Here is a 13,955-nt window from a genome sequence, read left to right on the forward strand (position 1 = left end):
ATAAAAAATGATAAGGTTCACTGGATGAAAGGTCACTTGTAGTTAACTCTTCATCCAATCCTTCTATCTTTTTATCCACTATGGTTCTAGTCCTCCTAAATGTAATAATAGCTAACATATATCTTGTATTACTGGCACAGTGCTAAGTGCTCTATAACTATTGTCTCATTTGATGTAAGGAGTGTCCCACCATACTTGTGTTCTCTGGAGTTTTCACCAATTTTATTAAAGAAAAATATCATATACTATATTTTCACAAAAATTCAAATTGAATTAGATAAGAATAAGTGCTCGGGGGGAGACATTACAAAGTTACTATGGTATATTTTTTTAAAATTCAGTTAGATTTTTTTAAAATTACCTAATGGGAATAGTCCTGAACTGAGAGGCAGAGTCATAAATAAAATGGAATGGAATGATCAGAGCTTTGTCCAGGGTGCCGAGAGACAGAGAGAAGGAAAAATAAGAGGAAGAGAAGAAAAAAATAGGACTTTACTTCATGAAAGGCTTCTTCATTCCAACCCTCAGTGAACTCCTTCCCCCACTCTCCTCTAGCCCCTACTCCCAAGATACCATGGGCTCTTTTCTCCCAAGAAACCTAGTGTTTTAGATTCCAAGGTTTCTCAAGGCTTTCTTCTCCAACCCCCGACCATAAACCAAAACATTAGGTGATTCTGAGATACCCACACTCACCCAGCACTGAAGGAATTAGCTAGACATATTTTTTTCTATTCCACTCTTGAGGGATAAAAAGGACACAGTTCAAGTACAAGAGCTTTCTTTTATTATTAAAATGGATCTCCTGTCAGTTCCCACAGTGCCCACAAGGTATGCTTCTCTTCATGCTATAAACAACCAAACTGTATCTCCAAAACCTTTGTGAAGGATGATAAATCATTTATCCTTCAGAATGATTGACTGAAAGGGGGTAAGATAGTGGGAGGAAAGAGCTAGCCTCAAAATCAGAAGGCCTGGGGTTCAAATCCCATTTCTGACACAAATTGACTGTGAGTCCCATAACAAATCACTTCACCTTTCAATGCCTCCGGCATTGTTCTAAGAATAGAAGTTTCAGAGAAAATGCTGATTTGCATTGGTAGTGAGAGTTCTTTACTAAGAAGTCCTACTCTGATTAAATTGCAAGTATGATCAAAAAGGAAAAGAGAGAACAGATGGAAAGCTATCCCAAAACTCAAAAAATATACAACTAATTTTATTTTTTTTTCTAAAAAGATGAAAAATGTTCTTCAAAGCTAAAAGAAAATGTTTCATACTATTGAATTTATGTGTTCTTAAAGCACTCATCCACCAGCTAATGGAAGAACTCCTTACCAGTTTATCCTGTTTTTATCCAAGTTTAAGATGTCACAGCATATAGGGAACCTATTATCCTCCATCAGAACAACTAGCAGCCATGTTATTTCATCTGACCTGTGCTTACACTGAACATTTCTGATTCAAAGATAATCCTATTATAATACTTTAATGTGTTTTTGTAATAATTTTTAGTTCTTGGTATGTATAAGATGGCACTAGCTGATGAACTATCAATAGGTCAGGCTCTGATATTTTCCCAGAAACCATTTTTGTTAGATTCATAGCATAGTATATAACAGAGATTTAAGTTTCATTCCCTGCTACATGAATAATCAGCTATGCAATTTGGGCAAGTAACTTAATCTCAGTTTCCTTGCATGTAAAATGAAAAGATTGGACTCGATAACTCTTTAAGGTCCTTCTATAATTCATCCAAACTTTTCTAGCCATTTTTCATCATATTTAATGGAAAGTCAGCAGAGGTAGAGTTAAGAATAATCTTGTCCATCTGCTGGACAACTGATAAATGAATCAGATGGTTTATTAGGGGCTTTCTATGTGCCAGGCATTATGCTGAGTTCTAAGGATACAGATATGAGCAAGCAAGATAGTTTTTGCCTTTAAGAACCTTACATTCTAATAAGGAATGGCAACACCTAAAGGGAAAAAGATGTGTGAAAATGGCCAAGAAGCGAAATGGAGGACAGGATCTTGAAAAGGTAGGATGAAAAAATAGGGAAACAAAGTTAAATGAAAATCATCTGAACATGACAAACACTCAAGTGCCTTTATTTCTGTTTCCTATCACAACCAAACTCATAGAAAAGTTTATCCTTGCTACTGCTATGTCCAATTTACTCATTTCCTATTTACTTTTCAACTCCTTGCATATAAACTACAGGCTTATCAAAGACATTTCAACTATGAAGCTGCATAGTTTTTTCCTCAGTTCTCCTCATAGTTAACCTCACAGGAGTTTCTGAGACTGTCCAGGAGGAGATAGTAGTAGACACTCTCCTCTCTTAGCTTCCCTGGCACTGTTTTCTCCAAATTCTCCTTTAACTTGTTTGATTGTTCCTTTACATTCTTCTTCACAGGATCATCACCCATCTGAAAGTCACCAACTAGTTTCCCTCAAGGCTTTGTTCTAGGTCTTCTTTTTGTCTCTCTTTTTTGGTAAATGCACTGGTTTCTATTACCACCTCTATGTAGATAACTCCTCAAAGTATAAATCTAATCCCAAATTTCTCTCAATTTCCAAGCCTGTTATACTATCTGCTTTTTGGACATCTCTACCTGGAAATCTTATCTCAATCTCCAAAATATGTTCTCCAAAATAAAACTCTTTTTCTTTCCCCTTAAATCCATAGGAGGGAGGCTTTATATAGGCTGCCCCCCAATTCTAGAGTACCTCCTTACCTATGCCTCTCAGAATTTTTAGCTTACTTCAAAACTCAGATATTACTTCTAGTAGAAAGTCTTTTTTTGATCTACACATGACTCTTCCCAGTCCCCTAAAGTGAGTACTAATTCCAAAATTTAGTGTATTTTTACTTATCCAGATGCCAGCAATATCTTCCAGTAAAACAAAGTTCACAAAGACAGGAATAGTTTTCAATTTTTTTTCTTCTTCGTATTTCTAGCACCTAGTGAAGCATCTTAACACTTTAAGAAATGTTTGTCAACTTGAAACAATGATCAAGAGATGACCAAGAACATTTAAACTACTGCCTTGGGATTAAAACCTATTCTAACTTTTATTTAGTTGTCCTGTGATATTTCCAACAGCATCCATAATAAAGTCACACTAAAAAGTTATACAGCTTCCTCCATTCTATATCTTACCTCAGAATTCTTCTATTCTTCCCAACCCCTTAGAGCGGAAGTTCTTTTTGTGGGGGAGGGCACAGGAGGGGAAGGAAGCAAAAAAAAGGGGAAACATCCAATGTAGCCTACAAGTGCTGCTAGCTACCACTGAGTGAGACCTAGAGTGGAAGTTCTTAAGCTGGGGTCCACAAACCCCTAAAGGATCTAGGGATAGATTTCAAGGGGTTCATGAACAGGGAAGAGAAAAAAAATACATCTTTATTTGCTTTAATTATTTTTAATTTAATGTTTCTTTTATTTACAAATATTATTCTGAGAAGGGGTCCATTGAGTTCACCAGACTGCCAAAGGCCTATATGGCACACAAAAAGTTAAGAAGTCTTGCACTAGAGTATAAAATGAATTACCTATCAAATCTTGACCCAATATCCTGAGCCAAGCTATCCTGGTTTAGAATTTGATGAAGATTTCTAGTTTGTCCTTTCTCTAAAGGAAGGGATTACTCATATAACTGTTTTTGTTGAAAGTCTTTCCAAGAGAGGAGATAAGTAAGTGGTTCAGTGGATTGAGAGCCAGGCCTAAATATGGAAGGTCCTGGGTTCAAGTCTGGCCTTGGACAATTCCTAGCTGTATGACCCTGGGCAAGTCAATGACCCCCCAATTGCCTAGCCTTTACAGCTCTTCTGCCTTGGAACCAAAACACAGTACTGATTCTAAAGCAGAAGATGAGGGTCTAAAAAAAAGACACAACTTTCCCAAGAATCTGTGATAAGAAAAAGGTTAAAGTACTTCCTGAGAACAAAATGCCAAAGTAGTTCAGGCTTTCTACAATAAGTTGGAAAGTCAGTATGAAGGATGAAAATTTGCCAAAGATATCCCCAAGTAGATAAGATGCAAAGATATAATCACAAATGATTTTATCACCAGAGCAGGCCAAAAAAAAAGCATCCCCTAAAGATAGTTACAAACTATACTCAAACTATATATACTATAGTATGCAAACAACAAAGTTCACAAAACTGTAGACAATTAAGCTTCTTCTACTTCATAACTATCCAAGGAAAGACAACTCAAAATTAATTTCACTTCTCTATAGTAAGGCATTCTTATTTCTGCTTTATTCAGAGTGAAAACAATTTGTTTCCTGGCCTATTTGAGAAACACAATCAATCTACCAATATTGAGCACTTCCTATATGTTAGGCCACTAAAGACAGAGCAAAGCAAAGAGTGAGCTAATAACCTTAAAGTCAGGAAATCAGAATTCTAAAGTTCTACCTTCTGAAAAATATTATGTGAACCTAGGCATGTCTGTCTGTCTGTCTACCTCTTTTTTCTCTTTAAACCCTTATCTTCCGTCTTAAAATCAATACTGTGTATTGGTTCCAAGGCAGAAGAGCAGTAAGGGTTAGGCAATGCTGGTTAAGTGACTTGCCCAGGGTCACATAGCTAGGAAGTACGTGAGGCCAGCTTTGAACCCAGGACCTCTCATCTCCTAGCCTGGTTCTTATCTACTAAGTCACCTACCTGCTCCTGTCTAGGCGTGCCTCTTACTCTCTTAATGCTCTAAACATTTTATAGAACTAAGCCATGGAGAAGGTGCCAATATCGAGGGAGATCCTTAAAGCAGTGAAATCAGAAGTTCCCTCCTATCTCTATCCCTAAGTGCTAAGTACTGTGCACAAAGTAAAAGTAGTTCTTGCTTTCAAGAAGCTAATGTAGTAATGGAGGGGATGATTATATACATAAATGGATACATACAAAATTATTAATATGGAAAAATGTTTTACATGTCAAATCTATATCAGATTGCTTTCTGTCTCAGGGAGGGACTGAGTTATGGAGGAAGGTGGAGAGAGGGAGAGAGAATTTGCCTCTTAAATTTAAAAAAATGATTGTTAAAAATTGTTTTTATGTGTAATTGGGGGAAAATAAAATATTATTTTAAAAAATAAATGGTTATATCAAAAATACATAGAGTAGACCCAAGATAACATTAAAGAGGAAGGCACTATCAACTTGGGGTAGGGAAGCTCTAAATCTATCATCCTATAACAGGGCATAGATCTATATTTGACAAGTTTCAATAAATGCAAATTTTGAAAATGATAGGAGCACATAATTTTAACAATAACAGCCACTACTAAACTGAGATTTGAAGTAAGCCAAAGAATCTTAGGCATCTTCTTCAAAAGAGCCTTTCCAGGCATGGAAAATCATCAGAGCAAGGGCACCAAGATGGAGCATTGGTTAGAAGGAAGAGCAAGTAGCAATGAGAGAAGGAAGGAATAAGCATTTATTAAACACCTACTTACTATAAGCCAAGTAGTGTGTTCTGTGTTTTACAAATATCTCATCTGAGAGAAGGGTGCCTGGTGGAGAATAACGTAGAAGACTGGAAAGACAGGAAGAGGTCAGATTTCAAATTACTTTCAATGCCTGAGTTTATATTCAAATCCAGAGGTAAAAGGGAACCATAGGTGTTCCTGAATTTGGGGGAAGAGTTTTGGGAAAAGCACTTTGCCACTTGTGTGGAGAATGGCTAATAGTTGAAGCAGAAAAAAAACCAATTAGGAAGCTACTGAAAGAGTCCAAGGTGAGAGGTGAGAGCTTGAACAGCGACAGTGACTGTGAGTAGAGAGGTGGGAGAAGATATCACAGAGAAAGGAATGATACCTGTCATCTGATTTGATTTGTAAAATGAATGAAAGTGATCACTGGAAGAAGAAACCAAACCTATGAATATGAGTGCCTTGAAAAGATGGTGGTCCCTCATCAGGAATCAGAAAATTCAGAAGGGGAAAGACTAGGAAAAAGACAATGAGTTCTGTTGTGGATATGCTGAATTTGAGATGCTTCTAGTCTTCTAGTTCTAAATGTCTAATAGGCAGTTGGTGATATAAGCCTGGAGCAAAACTTTCTTGTTATAGTTATCTTCTCTTCTGATAATTACTTTGAGCTGGGAAGCACATACAAAAGTATGGTTTCAAGAATACAAGGAGTTCCCAACACAGTGAAGCTTATTTGTAAATCAGTTATAAAACTCAATTTCCTCATGGAAACAATGTTAAGCAGATGATTCCCAGGCCTGACCACAAAAGCCTTTTCAACCCAAAGAGCCCCTGAAATAAAATAGTGTATTAATAGTGTTATAGAACTTAACCATTCCATGTAACAATGTTACTATTTGAAAATGAGTTCAGAGTTTCACCTTCAGAGGCTGGGAACTAAGCTCTGGATTCCCCCACTGGGAATAGAGACAATTCTAAGCTCCAAACTACTCATGGGACACCTCAGCTTAAAGCTGGGATTCTAAACTTTTTTATTTTTTAACCTGCACCTGTTGGGCAGTCTGGTGAAGCCTACAGATCTCTTCTTAGAATATAGTTTTTAAATGCACAAAATACATAGAATTATAGTGAAAGGCAAATGTATTGAAAAAAATTATCAGAATATGTATTTTATTGTGGATTGAAAGCCAGGCCTGGAAATGGGAGTTCCTGGGTTCAAATATTGCCTCAAACACTTCTTATATGTGACCCTGGGTAAGTCACTTAACCTCACTCCCCACCTTTGACTAGCCCTTATGCTCTCCTGCCTTGGTACCAATACACACTAGTGATACTAAGATGGAAGGTAAGGGTTTTTGTTTTTTTAAAAGAAAAACAAATTTGCAGACCCACTTCAAGAACCTTTGGCCTAGTACATTACATTTTGGAAGGAACTCTGCTTGGGCTCACCATATAGAAAAGGATTAGGTTTGTTCTGCTTAGCCCCCAAAATCATGGAAAATACAAAGAGGTAAAGACTGGGCACTATTAATACTCCCACCATGACATTGTCTTGCACCAACCCTGTGTCAAGAGGCTGGGAATAGTTAAGTGGCTTCTTGCAAAAACTATTTACAGTTGTTGGGGATGCAAAAGCAGTTTTAGATATCAAGTCAGCAAAGGAAAGGGGATAGAGGAGGGAAAAAATCCAAATCAGATCGCAAGAAAGAGCACATCTTCTAGTCAGCTACCTGATGCTCAAGAGTATCATACTTGAGGAGTAAGGAGAACCTCAGAAAGATTGGGACTATTTGTAATTAAGAAGCTGGTAATCTTCTCCTTTACTTTATAGAGATAAAATTAAAACCATTCTGACTCTTGAAACCCAATTTTTATTAACTATCCAGAGCCAGAAATTCACTCATAGTCTCTTAAAAATCACATTATCTCTTTTAGAATGTTAAATATCTCACATTCCTGGATGCAGGACTAAAGATATTCTTTAAAGGCTCTCTATGACCTAGGCACGATATTAGTTTCATCCCAGACCAGAAGAACCCAAGTGCCAGAAGGTCTAAAAAAGAAGGAAGGAAGGAAACAAGCATTTATTATTTTTTTTTAAAGCTCAGTACCTTCTGTCTTAGAATCACTAGTAGTGTGTCAGCTGTCTCCAGGCTCTATCCACTAAGCACCTAGCTGCCCAGAAAGAAGCATTTATTAAGTGTCTACTGTGTGTCAGTACGCATATAACTTTTTGTTAACCGATGCTTTCTCTAGTACAGAGAGGGGAGGGAGGGTGGGAGAGATCTGGGAATTTTAATGTAACAAACAAATTAATTCATTTTTTAAAAGCAGTGTGCCCAGTGAAAAGAACACCATATTTGGAGTTCTAGTTCTGCCATTTACTTTAATCTGTGTAACCTTGTACAAGTCCCTTCACATTTCTGGGCCTCAGTTCTTCATCTGAAACATGTGAGGGGGTTAGATGAGATGGTTTCTATGGTCCCTTCCAGCTCTAAATCTATCATCCTATAATGGGGCAGAGGTTGACATTTGACGAGTTTTAATAAAAGCAAATTTTGATAATAAGAACACATAATTACAATGGCCACTAATAATTTTTAGCATTGAGTTGCAAAGCATTAACATTATATCATTTTAATCTCATGTCTACCCTGAGAGGTGAAGGCACTGTTGTCCAATTCCTCATGACCCATTTGGGGTTTTCTTGGCAAAGATACTAGAGTGGTTTGCCATTTCTTCTCCAACTCATTTTACATTTGAGGAAATAGAAGCAAATAAAAGTTAAGTAACTTGCCCAGGGTCACCCAGCTATTAAGTGTCTGAGATCATATTTGAACTCAGGAAGATGAGTCTTCCTGACTCCAGGCCCCGAACTCAATCCACTTTGACACTTAGCTGCCCCAACCTGGGAAGAATGTACTATTGTTGACCCTGTTTTACTGATGAGGAAACTGAAGCAGAGTGCCCAGGGTCACAAAGTAAGTATCTGAGGCAGAATCAAGTCTTGGTACTTCCAATTCCAGTACTCTACTCACTATTTCTCAATCACCTCTCTACCTGGGAAAAAGACAAAAACAAAAATCACACAGTAGTATATGTGAGGGTAAAGAAAAGTTATTTGTTACTCTTAATGGTTAAATGTTTACAGTGTCTGAATTTTAGCTGGATAGAATATATTTAGTCTGAAGAATGAGAGCAACTCTTGAAATATTTGAAGAAATGTTTCCATCTCCTAAGAGATAACAATATTAATGAGAAACAAAAGGTTCCCTCATAGTGGTAATGTTGTAATTCCTTTGCCCCTCATTCCCAGGTTTAGTGTCTTCATATTTAATTTGGATGGAAAACCTCCCTCCTATGGAATAGCAAATTAGTTTTACACATTCTAAATTTAATCTGTAGTTGCAACCTAAGGATTTTCTTTTAGCAAAGCTAACGTAAAATTAAATATTCACAAGAAGTTTTATTTTGCAACTTACAATTCAAATTTGGGATTCAATCAGCTTTGTGGATTCGATTTGTCCCTAGTGGGAGTCAAACACTACTGAAACAATTGAAAAACAACTGAACAGCCAGCCTAATAAGCACAGCTGTAATTACGGTGAAATACAAAACAGGAAAAATTAGAAATTACATGTTCTCTGCCCAAAACATGAGTCTGTCTGATGGTATGATACAGTGGGAAGAACACAGTAGTAAGAGCTCTATTTCAGTCAACAGCTATCTGACTTGAAACAGAATGTTTGGCTTCACTGAGATATAGTTTTCTAATCTATACAATAAAAGTATTGGATTAAATTATTTCTAAGGCCCTTTCTAGCTCTCAAATTCAATTATTTCACATTTCATACTAAACACAAACATACATATACACATTATACCTTAAAGTTATAAAAAAGGAATTTTTTTCCTGTGACTTAGCTTTCACTAGGCAAGTGAATGCTCTAACAACCATTCAGCAAAAAACTAAAGGTTCTATCCCAATTTCATTTTGATTGTGGCTATGTCCACAAAAAGAAAAGCTTGCCTCTTATTTAGGGTCAAATGAATTTAGGCACAAAAAAAGTTTCTTGTTTGCAGATAAGTTATTTCCAAAGATGTACGATCCTGCTTTAATTTTTAAATTCCTACATTGAGAGAATCATAGGATATTATCGTTAGAAGGGATGCTATATACCTCATTTGATTGCTGAAGAAAGTATGGCCTATAAAATGGCAAAATGATTTGTCCAACATCATACAGAAATTGGGAACTCCTTTTTTAGCTGTAGCATGTAGCAAGTTATGCAAGAAAAATCAGTCTCATTAATGTTTTTCAGTCATTTCATTAGTGTCTGACTCTCTGTGACCCCACTTTGTCAAAGATACTCTAGTGGTTTGCTAGTTCCCTCTCCAGCTCATTTTACAGATAAGGACTTGAGCTAACAGGGTTAAGTGACTTGCCCAGAGTCTCACAAGTAAAAAGTATCTGAGGTTGAATTTGTATCGTAAAGATACAACTTCCTGACTCCAGGCTCAGCACTCAATCTGTTATACCACCCAGATTCTTTGCATTACTTTACAATCAAAACTAAATGGCATTGCCTAACTTGTCTTATTAAACCAGACTTAGCTTGAGTCCAAGTGTCTTTTGGTAATTTCCAAAGATCAAGCCACCCCAAAGGACAATTTGCTGCCACTAATGATGCCAAAAATTATATGCCATACGCTCTAAAGGCAATTACCAAAGAGAATCTGTATGTGTTTTGAGTAACATCAGCATCCCTGGAAGAACCAAGAGCAGATCCTCCTAAGGTGACTAATGTGAAAGATGCAAGATTTATTTTGATGTGTTGGTTTAAAAGCACATTAAGTGGGGCAGCTGGGTAGCTCATTGGATTGAGAGTCAGGCCTAGAGACAGGAGGTCTTAGGTTCAAATCTGGCCTCAGACAACTGGAGTTGCTGTCACCAGCTGTGTGACCCTGGGCAAGTCACTTGACCCCCATTGCCCACCCTTCCACCTAAGAGCCAATACACAGAAGTTAAGGGTTTTAAAAAAAAAGCACATTACGTTATAGTCACACCTCATGCACTATATTCATTTTCTTCACTTTTCATATTTCTCTATGCCTTTCCAAAGGGAGTATTATACTAGTATAAATATTTTCAATCCTTTCTATTCATGAATATAGGAAATAGAGGAATGAATGAATATAGGAAAAAATGAAAGACTTTCAGTAGTCTATTTTATAATAAAGATTTGCATTTGTCATCTTCTTAGTAACTTTATATCTCAAAAATTCCAAATGACTAAGGGATAATGCAGCAAGAGGGAAGACCTACTTACCTAGTCTGTTATATCTCAGGATAGCATGACTTATGTAAAGCAAAGATCTCTCTACAAAGACCTAATCAGTGGAACAGTTTTCCAAGTTCTCCTGGGAACTTTTGATTATATGGAAGGTCATTTTAAACTTTTGTATAACAATGATCTGCCCATGCATTTCATTGGTCATAACCATTAATTAGCAGATTTTCACCCTTTACTAAATATAACAACCACCAAAAAAAAAAAAAAAAAAAAAAAAGAAAGAAGAGCAAGAACAGAAACAATAGTGAGCAAATGTAGGGCATGATCCAAACACAAAACAGAGTGCACTTTTAATTGGTTAAGACTCCAGTCCTCAAACCTGAAGAAACCCTGATCTCTGCAGTCTAGCCAATCCACCAAAAGCCTGAGGGCAGGGAAGGAATTAGCAGATATAACCTAATTAAAAAAAAACAACCCAAGACAATGCAAATGGGACAACTATTGACTTGTTTTGCTAGTGTTAAGCAAGATTTCCATAAAGACCTTAGCAGAAAAGCCTCCCAATTTTCTTGTATACATTCAACCTCCTAAGAGCAGCTCACCTTAGACACCATGGTCACCATATTCCTGTCCTCAGAAAGATGGCACCCAGATTCAAAGCACTCAAAGTCACTAAGGAAGCATACTGCAACAAGAGGCCAGTGTAAATTCCCAACTGACTTCTCTCTTCACTGGAGCTGCTGTCACTGGCTAGTAATCACAATTAAATAGAGTCATATAATAACAAGGCCAAGGTCATGAGGTTCAAATTCCCACAAAGGGCAGTTTCAACTCAACTAACTATATTTCTTAACTCCAAACACTCCTCTTGTAAATGGGCATAGCTGCCCCTAAGGAGGAGTGAATATGTGAATAGAGAAAAAATAAATCTAGCTCTTATGATAAGAAAATAAAATAAAACCTAGTTTCATATCCTATTTTATTTTTGTGGACTCCACTATATAGCAACAGGTCAGCCCATGTGGTTCCCATCCAACATTTAGAGGAAATAGAAAAACCTTCCCCTCCCTATTTGGGAAGGCTTTTTAGGTGAAGAGTGAAATAAATTCAGCACAATAAACGTAAGCCAACAGTAGTAGCAGTAGCCACCACCTTCTTCCCTCAAGAGTGGTATAATATTTACTCTCCCCTAATACTCACTAAGTACTGACTTTTTTACCTTTCCTTTCCCAAACTCTTTGCTGACCTCCAATTTCCCATTTTCCTAAAATGCAAGTCTGATCATGAAGCCTCCTACTTAATAAAACTTAATAAACTTTAGTGGCTTTCTATTGCCTCCAGATGCAAATGCAAAATGCTTTGCTTGGCATTTTAGCATTTGAAACCCTCCATAACCTCTCACTTCCTTTTCCAGTCTTCTTAAAATTATTTCCCAACATGTACTCATTGATCCAGTGATACTAGCCTCCTGGTTATTCCACAAACAAGACATTCTCTCTATTCTAGACTTTTTCTCTTGACTAATCCTCATACCTGGAACACTTTCCCTCCTCCACTTCAATTACTGATCTCCTTGGCTTTCTTTAATTCCCAACTAAAATCCTATCTTCTATAGGAAGGCTTCCCTAACCCCTCTTTAATTTCCAGGGTTTCCTTTTTTTTATTGTTGCTCAGTTGTTTCAGTCACATCCAACTCTTTCCGAGCCCATTTAGGGTTTTCTTGGTTAAGATGCTGTAGTGGTTTGCCATTTCCTTCTCTAGCTCATTTTACAGATGAGGAATCTGAGGTAAACAGGAGTAAGTGACTTGCCCAGAGTCATCCAGTTAATAAGTATTTGACTTGAACTCAGGTCTCTTTCTGATTTCAGACCTGGTGTCCTATCTATTGTGCTCTCTTGCTGCTGCCACCTTTCCCATCTTTTACTCATTTCCTATTTATCCTCTATATATCTTATTTGTACAGATTCATTTGTATGTTTCATCCCCCATTAGATTATAATCTCTTTAGGAGGAGACACTATCTTTGACTCTTTTTGTTTCCATAATTCTTTACGCAGTCACCCATAGGTGCTTAAAAATGTTTACTGATTGATTGAAAGCCATTTTATCATTCAAAATTATTAAACAAAGTTAAACTAGTGAGAAAGTATTCTTTTTTTCTGCCTTATGAAAACTTGCTCAACAACAGATTTACCATTATGTTTGCCTTAGGACTTTGTTGAGGGACTTATGTTATGCAAAAACTCATGTCTTTTTTGATTAGGTTCTTTGGACTAAAATAAAACAGGGAGGAAATTATCTCAAGAATTGCATGTGCAATTTGAAAAGAAAATCAGTTAGGCCAAGTAGGGAGGAACAGGAAATTTTTAACCAGGAAATAATACATTTGAAGATCTACCCAGAAGATTATACACAGTTACTTATAAACTATTAGATAGCTCTGTATAGATAACACTTAGTATTGAATTAACCACAAAACATTTCAGTTATTTTTCTATGGCCACAAGCATCACCCTCTATACATGAAAATCCGAGCTTAAGAACACTGCACTGCACTCTTTTCAGACACCAAGCTAAAATAAAAAATTGAGAAAGCAGTAGGGCCAAACTGTAAACCTTCAGTTTTCATCTTTAAACCTACATTTTTTTGACTTTCAGAAGCCACTCAGAGTCTTCTAATAAGACTCAAGCATAGTCAGATCCAGAGTAAAAGTGATGGTGAAAACCTCAAACAAAAAAATGTCAGTTCCTTCAATTCACAAATTTAATTCAGCTGCGCTTATTAAATACCTAGAAGATACTAGATATTGGGCTAGACATTAGAATAAACACTTTCTGGGAAATAAAAACAAATTAGGGTAAGAGAAAGTCTCAAGTCTAACCTGACCTTTAGCATTGAAGTTATGTTTTCCTTTTTATGGGGAAACATTTCTACTACAATAGCATTATTAGTAAGCCATGAAAATTTCTAGAAGCCTTTAAACTGAGAGAGAAAAATTCAAACTGGGTTTCCATTTTACATATATTAGTTATCTATATCTACATACATGTTGTCATGATTGAGTCTTTTCAGATATGTCTGACTATTCATGACTAATTTGGGTTTTTTTTGTCAAAGATAGTAGAGTGGCTTGCAATTTCCTTCTCCAAATATACATGCACACATACATGCATGTGCACATATATCTAGTTATATACATAATTATGTCTGTGTGTATACACATATA

This window comes from Gracilinanus agilis, chromosome 1 (genome assembly GCF_016433145.1).
Source record: "Gracilinanus agilis isolate LMUSP501 chromosome 1, AgileGrace, whole genome shotgun sequence".
NCBI classification, from domain to species: Eukaryota; Metazoa; Chordata; class Mammalia; order Didelphimorphia; family Didelphidae; genus Gracilinanus; species Gracilinanus agilis.